This window comes from Marmota marmota, unplaced genomic scaffold (assembly GCF_001458135.2).
Source record: "Marmota marmota marmota unplaced genomic scaffold, marMar, whole genome shotgun sequence".
In the NCBI taxonomy this organism is placed as follows: Eukaryota; Metazoa; Chordata; class Mammalia; order Rodentia; family Sciuridae; genus Marmota; species Marmota marmota.
In genome coordinates, this window is record NW_026000026.1 from 81,419,699 (window position 1) to 81,431,689 (window position 11,991).

An 11,991-nucleotide genomic window follows, 5' to 3' on the forward strand; every position below is an offset into this window, starting at 1 on the left:
GAAAGGGAGAGAGAAGGGAAAGCATATGGAAATGGTAGGAGACCCTCAATGTTACACAAAATTACATAGAAGAGGATGTGAGGGGAAAGGAAAGGTAGCAGAATACAACAGTCATTAATATGCCATTATGTAAAAATGTGAGTGTGAAACCGATGTGATTCTGCAATTTGTATTTGGGGTAAAAATGGGAGTTCATAACCCAATTGAGTCAAATGTATGAAAGATGATATATCATGAGCTTCGTAATGTTTTGAACAACCAATAAAAATATATATATATAAAAAAATAAATATTCCTAAATAAAAAAAAAAGGTTGTGATTAGAGTTATTTATAGTAAACAATGCCAAGTTGAAGAAAATTTCTTCTTGTATTTTGGTTTGAATTTCATTAGGATTTGGAATGTAGAAAATATCTGTCATTCTTTGGCCTTGGATCCCTCCAGATGTGCTGAGGCACAGGAGTCACTTCCCTTGTTGCTATGGACCTCCCACCAGCTAGTTTTGGTTAATCAGCTCAGGGGTCTTTGGCTGACTGTGTGGGAGGTACAGTCTTGTGTCTGTTGGTTGTTTTTATTGTGTGCTGGAGTTCAGGATGCAGGGTTCTGGGCTACTGCTGTGATTTCTGTGGGTCACTGTGTACCTGCTGTCTTCTACAGGATCGTTTTTTAAAGTGGCTTAGAGCCTGGTGACTGGCTATAGACACAGATCCTGTGGTTGTGAATTATTCATGGAAGATCTGTGGTGGAGAAACTTTCCCCCTGTTTGACACAGCTCATTGGAGTATCATTCTTACTAAAGAGATTAAGTTGGTTCAGCTGGGTTCTAGCTTCTAGTGCCCCAGGTTGTGAATGGCAGGTGGTGATTGTAGGTATTCTGACTGTAGAAATAGACAGGGAAGCATTCCTCCAGTGAGCAAACTCCTGGGGGGTAACTGGTGCCTTGATTCCCACAACTGGAATGCCCAGCTATTCCCTGATGAGGCTATTAAGATAACTATGCGGATGCACTACCTGGTTTACATAGTGACACCCTTTGAAGGAGAGAGGCTCTGTGTTTGCATTAACCTGGACCTTATCTCAGTTAGCTAGCACTCAGGATTAAAGGAGAACTGGTCAAAGTGTAGTGAATAATATGTAACTTTTTGGGTTATTAAAGATGACAGCAGAGAGGGTAGGCATCATTTTGTCTGCCATCCTTCTGTCCATTTGCACCTGCCCTATGTGTGTGTCTGTACTTTGTGCACCTCCTCCACAAGTCTCCCCTTACAGATGTTCTTAACAGGTGATTTCTTTTGTTGACCATGATTGAGGCAGGGTCCAGCCAACAGTCTCCTAACACTCATCAATTTTGATGATGGGTCAGGCTAGTAGCTGGTTCAGGCCTCAGGCCATTGCTCTCTGCTGCCTTTGACCCAGGCAACTTTCAACTTGAATGACCTCCCACTGGCTATTGTAATAATCTGGGCACTTTCCCTTTAAAGCTTCCTGGGGACCCAGGCAATTCTCATTATGACATTCCACTGTCGCAATCTGGGAACCATCCTTCCCTCTATGCTGCTGGTTTTTCAGGGAGCTTCCCTCCAAGAATGGGACCCACTGAAGCTACAATCAAGGGGATAGTCCTTCTAAACTTCTTAAGACTTAAGAACTTCCCACTATTCTCCTTTTCAGTGTCAGTGGTCATTGATGTTCATCCTCAGTGGTCCTAATGTTCCACTATCTTTTGCTTTGGGACAAAAATGCCTTGCAGCTCAGATTTGACCACTCACTTCCTTTCTGTGAAGTGTGTACTGGTGAAGGCGTTCCTGCACCCTCTGTCTGACAGGGTCACAGCATGGAGGATGCTGCAGCAGGGCCACACCATCTGGAAACTGGAACCATGGGGAATGTTAGGTGTTTTATTTATGATACTCATGATATGGATAACAGGGCATACGTCAATCAATAATAAAAGTACATATTGCCTGAGATTGCAGGAAAATTCCCAGAATGAGATTAAGGATACAATTAAGACATGCCCCAAGATGTGTTTCAATATCTCTCAGGAAATAAACAATGGTGTTATTCCTGAAGCCTAAACAAGAAATGTTTATCCCATGGTTAAAAATTTACAAACATCACCCCCCCATGGCCTCCCTCAACCCACAACCTGTGCAACAGCCTAGCTACAGAACAACAATTGCTGTGCCAACAGTACAAAGACCACCTTAGGTAGCTTACTTAAATAAAGGAAGATTATGGTATCCCCCTCGAGAACAAGGGCTAATAAACATACATTCCCCCCCACTAACAGACCCTCCTTTGCCTTACACAGGAATTTATGATGAAATTGGGAAACACATAGTTAATATTAATAGTAAATGGGTTGAGGTGCAGAGCCTGTCCTTTAGTTGAAGAATACAAAGACGTAAGACTTGGTGTACTTTGACCAAGGATCAAATAAACTCTTTAAGAAGGCAGTTAAATGGGTCATATGAAAAAAGAAATTACTTTGGAAATTAAAAATAGAATATAAAATTAACATAGATATATTTTAGAGGCACTTTAGAGTGGTAGGCTTTTAAGTAATAGACTTTCACTATTTTAAGGGTGTTTTATTGGGATTTTAGTTTAGAAGTAAGAAATCTTATCAATAATTATAGGTATGCTTTAAAGTTAAAAGTTAATAATAGGTCCAGAGATGTGTAGTCAAGTTGCAAAGCCTAGCACCTAGTGATTGAGGTAAAAACATAAAAGCTTAATCATAATTGGCAAAGGTTACAGGAAAATATTTTAAACAATGTACTCAATATGTTAGGTAATCAATGTATGTCAGAAAAGATCATAACTCTTGAAAATTTTGTAAATCAAAGAAGTTTTGGGCTTTGAGGCTATTTATTAACTATCTGAAAAAAAACACCTGTAAAAAAACTATAAAAAATAAATGCAGCCAATTTGGAAAGCAATATGGAGATTCCTGGGAAAGCTGGGAATGGAACCACTATTTGACCCAGCTATTGCCCTTCTCGGACTATTCCCTGAAGACCTTAAAAGAGCATACTACAGGGATACTGCCACATCGATGTTCATAGCAGCACAATTCACAATAGCTAGACTGTGCAACCAACCCAGATGCCCTTCAATAGATGAATGGATAAAAAAAAATGTGGCATTTATACACAATGGAGTATTACGCAGCACTAAAAAATGACAAAATCATGGAATTTGCAGGGAAATGGATGGCACTAGAGCAGATTATGCTAAGTGAAGCTAGCCAATCCCTATAAAACAAATGCCAAATGTCTTCTTTGATATAATGAGAGCAACTAAGAACAGAGCAGGGAGGAAGAGCAGGAGGAAAAGATTAACATTAAACAGAGACATGAGGTGGGAGGGAAAGGCAGAGAAAAGGGAAATTGCATGGAAATGGAAGGAGACCCTCATTGTTATACAAAATTACATATAAGAGGTTGTGAGGGGAATGGGAAAAAAAAAACAAGAAGAGAAATGAATTACAGTAGATGGGGTAGAGAGAGAAGAGGGGAGGGGAGGGGAGGGGGGATATTAGAGGATAGGAAAGGTAGCAGAATACAACAGTTACTAATAGGGCATTATGTAAAAATGTGGATGTGTAACCGATGTGATTCTGCAATCTGTATTTGGGGTAAAAATGGGAGTTCATAACCCACTTGAATCAAATGTATGAAATATGATATGTCAAGAGCTTTGTAATGTTTTGAACAACCAATAAAAAAAATACAAAAAAATGCCCCTCTAGGGGCAGCAGATTTTTTCTTGGAGGCTGCTCCTAACTTGCAACCTGTCATCCTGTCTCTTCTTCTTTTGCTTATGCCACTCCTCTTTCAGGACCCCTGGATTCCTGCTTGGGCTGGACCCCTGCAGTGGGGGCATCTGTTCTGTCCCTGCTTGGGCCCCCACAGAAACTTTGCAGATCACTGAGTCGGGTGAGCACTTCCTGAGGGCAGCTCCATCCTGCTCCCTCTGTTTGCAGTGAAAAGAAGGGGTTTCACTGACTTTTGGCTAGTAGTGATTCCTCTACAAATTGCTCATCAATGGATTCTCAAGAGATCCCCCTGCAGAGGTGGTCTCTCTGGCTTATTTGCTGCTCTCTGGAGGTGGGGAGATTCTGTCTTGATTTACAGAGGTGACTGGTCAGCTGGGGGCTCCACAAATGGCTGCAGAGTTTGGCACAGCTTTCCATTCACAAATTGGTTTTAAACTGTTTGATCTGCTTCAAGGATGATGCTGCTCCCATCATGCTTTAATTTTTTTTTCTGCCTTTGTTTCAAGAAGAGGTGGGGGGAGTTTGTGTGTTTTTCTCTTGCCTCTTTCTTTCTCTGGTCCCAACCCCCTTCCCCTACCCTGGTCCAGGTTAAGGGTTGGGTGACTCTGTGCTTATTTTCTACTCTGATAATCAATCTTCAAGTCTCTTCAGGTCTCAGACTTTGTAATATTGGTTCTTAGAGCATTTATTTTGTCATCCACCTCTCAGATCATTTGTTCTTTTGTTACCTCCTTTCTGTGTTGTGGGTAAATCAGGAATCACTGCCCAGCTCTGTTCCACCATCTTCCTAGTCTCCTCTGTTGCTTTCTGAAGATAAACATGTGTCTTGAAGTAGTAAGTATTCCTCAAGGATCTCCTAATTAGCAGTTGGGAAAACTGTTCTTAAAAGAGAGTATTTAAGAAAGTCTGAATTAGTTAATTGAATTTCCTTCCTTTTCAAAATGCTTCTCTTGCTTTTGCCTTCTAATTGTCTTATTCCATGTTTTTAAAAATTTTTATTTATTCTTTTAGTTATACATAACAGTAGAATCCATTTTATATATTTATACAAGCACGCAAATTCTAATTAACATCCCAGTCTTGTGGACATTCACGATGGTGAGATCTACTATGATGTATGCATGTATGTACTGCCACAGCCCGGCTGGCTGGGCAAAATACCTGGGGGGTGACGAATAACTTGTGTACGTTGATACAGCAGGAGTGGAAGCCATTTATTGTAGGATAAGAGCAGTATTTATACATTCCACACAGCTTATCTAATTAACATAAACTCGATACAGCACTGAACCAATAAGAAATCTCCACACTTAATGGCTCGCTGGCATTACTTCACAAACCACTCCCTCTGGCATTTTGCCAGGCGCCATCCAGACTTGTTTACAGACTCTAACATTTTCCAGGCGCCATCCTGACTTGTTTACAGACTCTAACAATGTACATAGGAAACAAATTGCACATTAATTCCACTATTTTTTCCTATTCCTATCCCTTTTCCCTTTCCTTCATTCCCCTTTGTTTAATCCACTGAACATCTATTCTTCCTGGCCTCCCCTTACTGTGAGTAAGCATCCATATATCAGAGAAAATATCAACATTTGGTTTTTTGGGATTGGTTTATTTTACTTAGCATGATAGTCTCTAAATGTGCAGTTGTGGAGTTTCATCGGTCATGTATTCCTATAGGAACATAGGAAACTTATGTCTCATTCATTCTACTGTCTTTCCCATTTCTATCCTTCTCCCTTCTCTTCATTGCCTTTTGTCCAATCCACTGAACTTTTATCCTTTCCCTCTTCCTCTTGTGTGTTAGCATCTGCATACCAAAGAAAATACCTGACTTTTGTTTTTTTGGTATCAGCTTATTTTGCTTAGCATGATACCCTCCATTTCCATCCATTCACTGGCAAATGACATCATACCATTCTTCTTTAAGGCTGAGTAACATTTTATTGTGTATATATGCCACATTTTCTTTATCCATTCATCTGTTGAAGGACACCTATGTTGGTTCCATAGTTTAAGCTATTGTGAATTGAGCTGTTTAAACATTGATGTGGCTATGTCACTATAGTATGCTGATTTTAAATCCTTTGGGTATATACCATGGAGTAGGATAATTGAGTCAAATGGTAGCTCCATGCCAAACCTCCTGAGGAATCTCCATACTAATATCCAGAGTGGTTCACCAATTTGCAGTCTCACCAACAATGTGTGAGTGTACCTTTCCCCCTTACCAACATTTATTATTGCTTGTGTTCTTGATAATTGCTGTTCTGACTGGAGTGAGAGAAAATCTTAGAGTAGTTTTGATATGCATTTCTCAAATTGCTAGAGATGGTGAACATTTTTTCATATACTTGTTGAACTATCATATTTCTTCCTTTGTGAATTGTTGAGTTCCTTAGCCATTTATTGATTGAGTTATTTGTTTTTTTAGTGGTATTTTTTTTAAGTTTTTTATATATCCTGGAGATTAATGCTTTATCTAAGGTGCATGTGGGAAAGTGTTGGGAGTTGCCACGGAGGAACTGAGCACCCCCTAGCTTTGAGCGATGAAAATGTGGAGACGGGCTTCCCTGAAGGGAAAGCAGGTAGATCCCCATCTCCAATCAGCAGAGGAGAAACACTTTGGGAGTGGGTGTTAACCAATGGGAGTGGGCTACCCCTTGTAATATTACTCCTCTGCCTTATATGGATAGAATGTTCTTTGGAACACCCTCCTTCAATAAAACCAGGATTTGAGGCATGCTCTTTCTCTTTCCAACAGATCCCTAAGGTGGAGAGCCATCACAGAACCCAAAGAAAAAGGTATTTTCTGTTTGTGTGTAATTATTTTGTGCCAACCCAAATTCACTTGGAGTGACCCTGATTGATTTAGTTGTGTGTTGTGGCAGGAAAGATTTTCTCCCATTCTGTAGACTCTCTCTTTATGCTCTTGATTGTTCCTTTGCTGAGAAAATAGTTATTAGTTTGAATTCATCCCTTTTATTAATTTTTGATTTTATTTCTTGCCCTTTAGGAGTCTTGTTAAGGAAGTCAGTTCCTAAGCCAACATAGTGAAGATCTGGGACTACTTTTCTTCTATTAGGCACAGAGTCTCTGTTCTAGTGTTTAAGTCTTTGAGTTAAGTTAAAATTTAAGTTGAAATTCAACTTCACTTTGAGTTGAATTTCATGCAGGGTGAGAGATAGGGGTTTAACTTTATTTTGTTACATATAGATTTCCAGTTTTCCTAGCACTATTTGTTGAAGAGGCTATCTTTTCTCTAATGTATGTTTTTGGTGCCTTTTTCTAGCTTCAGTTAATTGTATTCATGTGGGTTTTTCTCTGTGTCTTCTATTCTGTACCATTGTTCTCTGTTTCTGTTTTGGTGCCAATACCATGCCATTTTTGTTAAGGCGGCTCTGTAATATAGCTTAAGGCCTGGTATTATGATGCCTCCTGCTTCATTCTTCTTGCTAAGGATTGCTTTGATTATATGGGTGTCTTATTTTTCCAAGTGAATTTCATGATTGCCTTTTCTAGTTCTATGAATAATGTCATTGGGATCTTAATAGAATTGCATTAAGTCTGCATAGTGCTTTTGGAGGTATGGCCATTTTGACAATATTAATACTGCCTAGCCAAGAACATGGGACATCTTTCCATCTTCTAAGATCTTCTTCAATTTCTTTTTGTAGTGTTCTGTAGTTTTATTGTAGAGGTCTTTTTTGAGATCTCTTTTGTTAGATTGATTTCCAAGTATTTTATTTTTTGAGGCTATTGTGAGTGGGGTAATTTTTCTAATTTCTCTTTTAGTGGATTCATCACTAATGTATAGAAACATGCTTGATTTATGGATGTTGATTTTATATCTTGCTACTTTAATGAATTCATTTATAAGTTCTAGAAGTTTTCTGGTAGAATTTTTTTGAATATTCTAAATATAAAATCATGTAATCAGCAAATAGTGATGGTTTGAGTTCTTTTCCTATTTGTATCCCTTTAATTTCTTTCATTTATCTAATTGTTCTGGCTGAAGTTTCAAGAGTGACGTTGAATAGAAGTGGTGAAAGGGGGCATCCTTGTCTTTTTCCAGGTTTTAGAGGGAATGCTTTCAATTTTTCTCCACTTAAAATGATGTTGGCCTTGGGTTTAGCATACATAGCTTTTACAATTTGAGGTATGTTCCTCTATTCCTAGTTTTTCTAGTGTTTTGAACTTGAAGAAGTGCTATCTTTTGTCAAATGCTTTTTCTGCATCTATTGAGATGATCATGGTATTTTTTCTATTATTGTGATAAATTATGTTTATTGATTTCTGCATATTGAACCAATTCTGTGTTCCTGGGATAAGCACCACTTGATTGTCATACACTATCTTTTTAATATGTTTTTGTATGTGATTTGCCAGAATTTTTAAAAACTAACTTATTTATTATTTATTTATTTATTTATTGTGTTGAGGATCAACCCCAGTGCCTCACACATGCTAGGCAAGAGTTCTACCACTTAGCCACAACCCCATCCCAATTTGCCAGAATTTTAATAAGAATTTTTGCATATATGCTCATCAGGGATATTGGCCTGAAGTTTTCTTTCCTTGATGTGTCTTTGTCTGGTATTGGTCTCAGAGTTACTAGCCTTAAAATGAGTTTGCAAGGCTTTCCTCTTTTCCATTTCATGGAATAATTTAAAGAATATTGATGTTAATTGTACTTTGAAGGTCTTGTAGAATTTGGTTGAGAATTCATCTGGTCCTTGGCTTTTTTTTTTATTGGTAGGCTTTTGATGCCATATTCTATTTCATTGCTTGAAATTGGTCTGTTTAAATTGTGTATGTCTTCCTGATTCAGTTTGGGTATGTCATATATCTCTAGAAATTTGTCAATATATTCAAGATTTCTCTTTTATTAGAGTATAAATTTTCAAAATAGTTTGATTATCTTCTGTATTTCAGTAGTGTCCATTATGATATTTCTTTTTTCATCATGTATTTGAGTAATTTGAGTTTTCCTTCTGTTTCTCATAATTAGCATGGCTAAGAATTTATCAATTTTATTTATTTATTAAAAAACACAACTTTTTGTTTTGTCATTTTCTTGGAATTGTTTCTTTTGTTTCAATTTCATTGATTTTAGGTCTGATTTTAATTATTTCTGTCTTCTACTGCATTTGGTGTTGATTTGGTCTTCTTTTTTTAGTGTTTGAGCTGTAATGTTAGTTACTTTTTGACTTTCTATTTTTTAGTGAATGAGCTCAATGCAATAAACTTTCTTCTTCACACTACCTTCATAGTGTTCCAGAGATTTTGATATGTTGTATTGGTGTTTTCATTTACCTCTAAGAAGTTTATTATTTTATCCTTGATTTCTTTTGCTATCCATTCATTATTCAATACTGTATTATATAGTCTCCAGGTGTTAGAGTACCATCTATTTTTCCTTTGATTTCTAATTTCATTCCATTATGATTTGGTAGAATTCGGGGTATTTTATCTCTATTTTTTTTGTATTTGTGAAGAGTTGCTTTTTGGCAGAAGATATGGATTATTTTAGGTAACAATCTGTGTGCTCCTGTAAAGAAAGTGTATTTGCTCATTGATGGATGAAATATTCTATATATGTCTGTTAAGTCTAAATTATTGATTGTATTATTTAGTTCTATAGTTTTTTTTGTTTGTTTAGTTTTTGTTTGAAAGACCTATTCAGTTGTGAGAGGTGTGTTAGAGTCAACCAGTATTATTGTACTGTGGTCTATTTGATTCTTAAAATTGAGAAGGGTTTGTTTAATGTACACAGATGCTCCATTGTTTGAAGCATATATATATATTTAAAATTGTTATGTCTTTCTGATGTATAATTTTCTTAAGCAGAATGAAATGCCTTTATTTATCCCTTCTGATTAGCTTTTGCTTGAAGTCTACTTTATCTGATATGAGGATGGAAACACCTGCTTGTTTTTGTGATCCATGTAAGTGATATGTTTTTTTCCATTCTTTCAAATTTAGTCTGCAGATTTCTTTGCCTATGAGGTGAGTCTCTTGGAGACAGCATATTATTGGTCTTATTATTGGTCTTATTTTTAAATTTTCCAGTCTATGTCTTTTGATTGCCATTAGCATTCAAGCTTATTATTGAGATGTGATTTGTATTTTGATCATTTTGGTTTATTTCTGGCTTTTAATTTGATTTAGTTTCTCCTTTGATTTATTATTCCCTTAGTGTAGTTACTCCCTTTGCTGATTTTCATTTTTTGTTTAGAATGTTCTTTAATATAGGCTTTCTACTTGTGAATTCTTTTAACTTTTGTTTATTGTTTAAGGTTTTTATTTCATCTTCAAATCTGAAGTTTAATTTTGCTGGATATAAAATTCTCAGTTGACATGCATTTTATTTCAGAGCTTGGTAGATGTTATTCCAGGACCTCCTAGTTTTGAGTGACTGGGTTGAGAAATCAGCTGAGAACTAAATTGGTTTTCTTTAAATATAATCTGATATTTTTCTCTTATAGTCTTTAAAATTCTATGCTTATTCTATCTGTTAGGCATTTTATTATAATGTGCCTTGGTGTGTGTTTGTTGTAATTTTGTACCTCTGGAGTTTTATAAGCCTTTTTTATTTGATTTTTAATTTCATTCTTTAGGCTTGGGAAATTTTCTGATATTATTTAATGGAAAAGATTGTGTATTCCTTTGGTTTGTATCTCTGGGCCTTCATCTGTCCCAATAATCTTAAATTTTGTCTTTTCATGTTCTGTTCATGGTCTTACCATCTTCTCTGTGTGTTCAACTTTATTTTCTTTTTTTTTTTTTTTAAATCCGCTAACTGGAAGATCCTTTTCTGCCATCTCTTCAATATCTGTATTCTATCTGCTTTATTGGATTCAGATTGGATATTTCCTCTGCTATGAAAACCTAATAGATATAATCTCCTCCTCTTCAGAATGTAAACAATAAACACTTTTTTTTTCCCACTCTGCATTGTGTTTACTTACACAGGTGTGTGCTGTTTTTCTTTCAGGCTTAAAGGTCTTTAAGGGTGGGCTTCTAGTCTGACTGGTACTTTGTCCTTCTCCCATGCCAGGACTGTGCACATTGTGGATAAAGAAGCTTTATGTGCTCAGTGGCACATTCACTCAGTGACAATTTAAAAATGTGGCCACACTGGAGTTCCACCAGATGAAGCTAAAATGTAATACCTGTAATGGTAAAATGTGAGGTGCTTCATCAGTTAAAGACATGGAATGTTTGGCTTGGAGAGGAGAAAAGTAGTGATAGACAAGATGCATTAGTCTCCCCCACCCCCTTTCTTTCTCAGTCTTTTTCTTAACTGATTTCTGGCAATATTTATTTATGATGATAACTTCTTCTTTTAAATGTTGCTTTTTCTCCCCTGAATATCCATGATATATTCTGATCCTTTCTATCTCTTTCAGTGGCTTTTCTTTCCCTATTAAATGTTTAATCTTGAAATTAAAGGTTAGAACCTAAGTGCAGTCTTAGATACTCTCTCCTTCTCAGTTCTGACTTCCAGATGTCTGTGTCTACAGTTGCAATCTACCTGATATGAATTGACAAATCAAAGGCATTTCTATACATCAGTGACGAATCCTCAGAAAGAGAAACTAAGAAACCACCCCATTTATTATACCCTCAAAAAAAAATACTTGGAATCAACTTAATAAAAGAGGTAAAAGACCTCTACAATGAAAACTACAGAACACTAAAGAAAGAAATTAAAGAAGACCTTAGAAGATGAAAAGATCTACCTTGTTCTTGGATAGGCAGAATTAATATTGTCAAAATGATCATACTACCAAAATCACTATACAGATTCAATGCAATCCCAATCGAAATCCTAATGACATTCCTCATAGAAATAGAAAAGGCAATCATGAAATTCATCTGGAAAAATAAGAGACCCAGAATAGCCAAAGCAATCCTTAGCAAGAAAAATAAAGCTGGTGGCACTGTTCCAGACCTTAAACTATACACAGAGCAATAGTAACAAAAATAGCATGGAATTGGCACCAAAATAGACCTGTAGACCAATGGTACAGAATAGAGGACACAGAATGGAAACTTTGGTATATACACACAATGGAACATTATTCAGCATTAAAAGAGAATAAAATCATGGCATTTGCAGGTAAATGGATGGAGTTAGAGAATATAATGCTAAGTGAAGTAAGCCAATCCCCAAAACACAAAGGCCGAATGTTTTCT

General features: G+C 36.6%; 1 long non-coding RNA gene across 3 annotated transcripts in view; it reads left to right on the top strand.

Moving 5' to 3' along the window:
* The window catches only part of LOC107142924, a 91,461-nt gene that overhangs the window by 54,219 nt on the left and 25,251 nt on the right, over window positions 1-11,991 (top strand). For 2 of the 3 annotated variants that reach the window (XR_007350648.1, XR_007350650.1), the window contains exon 2: window positions 6,554-6,594. The exons of the other annotated variant lie outside the window; for it this stretch is intronic. This is a non-coding gene — a long non-coding RNA (uncharacterized LOC107142924). The remainder of the gene's footprint in view (window positions 1-6,553; window positions 6,595-11,991) is intronic. 3 annotated transcript variants of the gene reach the window in all.